This window comes from Tachyglossus aculeatus, chromosome 1 (assembly GCF_015852505.1).
Source record: "Tachyglossus aculeatus isolate mTacAcu1 chromosome 1, mTacAcu1.pri, whole genome shotgun sequence".
Classification (NCBI taxonomy): Eukaryota; Metazoa; Chordata; class Mammalia; order Monotremata; family Tachyglossidae; genus Tachyglossus; species Tachyglossus aculeatus.
The window spans coordinates 53,053,065-53,058,783 of record NC_052066.1 but is presented as its reverse complement, the minus strand read 5'-3'; positions in this window follow the sequence as shown (position 1 = coordinate 53,058,783).

The following is a 5,719-nucleotide window of genomic DNA, read 5'->3' as shown; positions in this document are numbered from 1 at the left end:
AGCCTTGCCCACAAATTTTGAAGAATTGTGTTTCAGGGACCATACTATCTTTGGAATCTCTTCACCTTTTTAACCACAGCCTTGCCCACAAATTTTGAAGAATTGTGTTTCAGGTACCATACTATCTTTGGAATTTCTTCACCTTTTTAACCGCAGCCTTGCCCATAGATTTTGAAGAATTGTGTTTCAGGTACCATACTATCTTTGGAATTTCTTCACCTTTTTAACCGCAGCCTTGCCCACAAATTTTGAAGAATTGTGTTTCAGGTACCATACTATCTTTGGAATTTCTTCACCTTTTTAACTGCAGCCTTGCCCACAAATTTTGAAGAATTGTGTTTCAGGGACCATACTATCTTTGAAATTTCTTCACCTTTTTAGCCGCAGCCTTGCCCACAAATTTTGAAGAATTGTGTTTCAGGGACCATACTATCTTTGGAATTTCTTCACCTTTTTAACCGCAGCCTTGCCCACAAATTTTGAAGAATTGTGTTTCAGGGACCATATTAACTTTGGCATTTCTTCAACTTTTTAACGGCAGCCTTGCCCACAAATTTTGAAGAATTGTGTTTCAGGTACCATACTATCTTTGGAATTTCTTCACCTTTTTAACCGCAGCCTTGCCCACAGATTTTGAAGAATTGTGTTTCAGGTACCATACTATCTTTGACATTTCTTCACCTTTTTAACTGCATTGGTTCTATGCCCCTTTCTTTACCTCCCATCATGGAAAAACAGCTTCGGGGAGATTAGAGGTAAATCAACAGGATCCTGTGAATATTTGCTCTCTGCCTCTCCCTGTTACAACAAAGAGCTCTAACTCAGGAAGATGTTGCTGCCACTCAGTGGCTGGATCTACCTAATATAATAATAATAATAATAATAATAATAATGTTGGTATTTATTCATTCAATCGTATTTATTGAGCACTTACTGTGTGCAGAGCACTGTACTAAGCGCTTGGGAAGTACAAGTTGGCAACATATAGACGGTCCCTACCCAACAGCGGGCTCTTGTTAAGCGCTTACTACGTGCAAAGCACTGTTCTACGCGCTGGGGTAGGGACAAGGTAATCAGATTGGCCCATGAGGGGCTCACAGTCTTCATCCCCATTTTACGGATAAGGGAACTGAGGCCCAGAGAAGTGAAGTGACTTGCCCAAAGTCACACAGCTGACAAGTGGCGGGGCCGGGATTTGAACCCACGGCCTCTGACTCCAAAGCCCGGGCTCTTTCCACTGAGCCACGCTGCTTCAAACCCCGATTTGCATCTCATTCATTCATTCAATCGGATTTATTACTCTATTTTACTTGTTCATATTTACTATTCTATCTATTTTGTTAATATATAATCGTATTTATTGAGCGCTTACTGTGTGCAGCGCACTGTACTAAGCGCTTGATGATGTGCTTCTAGCTTCTATTTATTCTGATTTGCATCTCATTCATTCATTCAATCGGATTTATTACTCTATTTTACCTGTTCATATTTACTATTCTATCTATTTTGTTAATATATAATCGTATTTATTGAGCACTTACTGTGTGCAGAGCACTGTACTAAGCGCTTGATGATGTGCGTCTAGCTTTACTTCTATTTATTCTGATTTGCATCTCATTCATTCATTCAATCGGATTTATTACTCTATTTTACTTGCTCATATTTACTATTCTATTTTGTTAATGATGTGCTTCTAGCTTTACTTCTATTTATTCTGATTTGCAGCTCATTCATTCATTCATTCAATCGGATTGATTACTCTATTTTACTTGCTCATATTTACTATTCTATCTATTTTGTTAAGATATAATCGTATTTATTGAGCGCTTACTGTGTGCAGAGCACTGTACTAAGCGCTTGATGATGTGCTTCTAGCTTTACTTCTATTTATTCTGATTTGCCTCTCATTCATTCATTCAATCGGATTTATTACTCTATTTTACTTGCTCATATTTACTATTCTATTTTGTTAATGATGTGCTTCTAGCTTTACTTCTATTTATTCTGATTTGCCTCTCATTCATTCAATCAGATTTATTACTCTATTTTACTTGCTCATATTTACTATTCTATTTTGTTAATGATGTGCTTCTAGCTTTACTTCTATTTATTCTGATTTGCCTCTCATTCATTCATTCAATCGGATTTATTACTCTATTTTACTTGCTCATATTTACTATTATCTATTTTGTTAATGATGTGCTTCTAGCTTTACTTCTATTTATTCTGACGACACCTGTCCACATGTTTCAGTTTTGTTGTCTGTCTTCCCCTTCTAGACTGTGAGCCCGCTGTTGGGTAGGGACCGTCTCTATATGTTGCCGACTTGTACTTCCCAAGCGCTTAGTACAGTGCTCTGCACACAGTAAGCGCTCAATAAATACGATTGAATGAATGAATGAATTTATTAAGCGCTTACTGTGTGCAAAGCACTACACTAAGCATTTTCACCTCCTCCAGGAGGCCTTCCCACACTGAGCCCCCTCCTTCCTCTCCCCCTCCTCATCCCCCCCGCCTTACCTCCTTCCCCTCCCCACAGCACCTGTATATATGTATATATGTTTATACGGATTTATTACTCTATTTTATTTGTACATATTTCAATCAATCAATCAATCGTATTTATTGAGCGCTTACTGTGTGCAGAGCACTGGACTAAGCGCTTGGGAAGTACAAGTTGGCAACATATAGGGACAGTCCCTACCCAACAGTGGGCTCACAGTCTAAAAGGGGGAGGCAGAGAACAAAACCAAACACACTAACAAAATAAAATAAATAGAATAGATATGTACAAGTAAAATAAATAGAGTAATAAATATGTACAAACATATATACATATATACAGGTGATACATATATACAGGTGATACATATATACAGGTGTTATAACAGGTATAACAGGTTAATTTGTACATATTTATTCTATTTATTTTGTTAATTTGTTTTGTTTTGTTGTCTGTCTCCCCCTTCTAGACTGTGAGCCCGTTGTTGGATAGGGACCATCTCTAGATGTTGCCAACTTGTACTTCCCAAGCGCTTAGTGCAGTGCTCTGCACATAGGAAGCGCTCAATAAATACGATTGAATGAATGAATGAATTTTCTCTGGGTCTTTAGAATTTCATGGACCCGCCGCTCCCTCCCCACACTATTTTTTTAAAAAATGGTATTTAATAATAATGATGATGGCATTTATTAAGCACTTACTATGTGCAAAGCACTGTTCTAAGCTCTGGGGAGGTTACAAGGTGATCAGTCAGAGGTCATGGGTTCAAATCCCGGCTCTGCCAATTGTCAGCTGTGTGACTTTGGGCAAGTCACTTAGCTTCTCTGTGCCTCCGTTACCTCATCTGTAAAATGGGGATGAAGACTGTGAGCCCCCCATGGGACAAGCTGATTACCCTGTAACCTCCCCAGTGCTTAGAACAGTGTTTGGCACATAGTAAGCGCTTAATAAATGCCATTATTATTATTATTATTATCAGCTTGTTCCATGTGGGGCCCACAGTTTTCATCACAGTTTTTATTACTCTATTTTACTTGTTCATATTTACTATTCTATCTATTTTGTTAATGATGTGCTTCTAGCTTTACTTCTATTTATTCTGATTTGCATCTCATTCGTTCATTCAATCGGATTTATTACTCTATTTTACTTTTTCATATTTACTATTCTGTCTATTTTGTTAATATATAATCGCATTTATTGAGCGCTTACTGTGTGCAGAGCACTGTACTAAGCGCTTGATGATGTGCTTCTAGCTTTACTTCTATTTATTCTGATTTGCATCTCATTCGTTCATTCAATCGGATTTATTACTCTATTTTACTTTTTCATATTTACTACTCTATTTTGTTAATGATGTGCTTCTAGCTTTACTTCTATTTATTCTGATTTGCATCTCATTCGTTCATTCAATCGGATTGATTACTCTATTTTACTTGTTCATATTTACTATTCTATCTATTTTGTTAAGATATAATCGTCCCCATTCTCCAGATGAGGTAACTGAGGCACAGAGAAGTTCAGTGACTTGCCCAAAGTCACCCAGCTGACGGGATTTGAACCCATGACCTCTGACTCCAAAGCCCGGACTCTTTTCGCTCTGCACACAGTAAGCGCTCAATAAATACGATTGATTGATTTTCCACTGAGCCACGCTGCTTCTCCTTTTAAGTGCGGGTCTCCTATTTGTTAAGTGCTTACTATGTGCCAGGCACTGTACTGAGCACCGGGGTAAATGCACATTAATCAAGTTGGACGCATTGTCCCTGCCCCCTCAGGGCTCCCAGTCTTCTTCCCCATTTTACAGATGAGGTAACTGAGAGACAGGCAAGGGAAGTGACACCGAAGGTCACGCAGCAGACAAGTGACAGAAGCAGGATTAGCACCCAGGTCCCTGCGTCTCCCAGAACCACCCCCTGCCCACTGGGCCAGAGAAGCAGCGTGGCTCTGTAGAAAGAGCCTGGGCTTTGGAGTCGGAGGTCATGGGTTCGAATCCCGACTCCGCCACATGTCTGCTGTGTGACCTTGGGCAAGTCACTGAACTTCTCTAGCCTCAGTTCCCTCATCTGCAAAATGGGGGTTAAGACTGTGAGCCCCACGTGGGACAACTTGATCACCTTGTATCCCCCCCCAGCACATAGTAAGCACTTAACTAATAATAATAATAATGATGGCATTTGTTAAGCGCTTACTATGTGCAAAGCACTGTTCTAAGCGCTGGGGGGGATACAAGGTGATCAGGTTGTCCCGCATGGGCCTCACAGTTATCCTCCCCATTTTACAGATGAGGTAACTGAGGCTCCGAGAAGTTAAGTGACTTGCCCAAGGTCACACAGCAGAAATGCCATTATTATTATTATTAGGCCATGCCGCTTCTCCCACTGATAATAATTCTTGTCATTTCCAGGCTGGGCCACACATCAGTCCTCTCACTCATTTTCTCTGCTCCGTGTTCTCCACACATAGTAAGTGCTTAACAAATGCCATTATTATTATTATTATTATGATTATTATTATTATTATTATGCCATGCCACTTCTCCCACTGATTAAAATTCTTGTCATTTCCAAGCTGGGCCACACATCAGTCCTCTCACTCATTTTCTCTGCTCTGTGTTCTCCACACATAGTAAGCTCTTAACAAATGCCATTATTATTATTATTATTATTATTATTATTAACCAATGCCACTTCTCCCACTGATTAAAATTCCTGTCATTTCCAGGCTGGGCCACACATCAGCCCTCTCACTCATTTTCTCTGCTCCATGTTCTCCGCACATAGTAAGCGCTTAACAAATGCCATTATTATTATTATTATTATTATTATTATTAAGCCATGCCACTTCTCCCACTGATTAAAATTCTTGTCATTTCCAGGCTGGGCCACACATCAGTCCTCTCACTCATTTTCTCTGCTCCGTGTTCTCCACACATAGTAAGAGCTTAACTAATGCCATTATTATTATCATTATTATTATTATTATTATTATTGTTATTATTATTGTTATTATTATTATTAAGCCATGCCACTTCTCCCACTGATTAAAATTCTTGTCATTTCCAGGCTGGGCCACACATCAGTCCTCTCACTCATTTTCTCTGCTCCGTGTTCTCCGCACATAGTAAGGGCTTAACAAATGCCATCACTATTATTATTATTATTATTATTATTATTATTATCATTATCATTATCATTATTATTATTATTAAGCCAT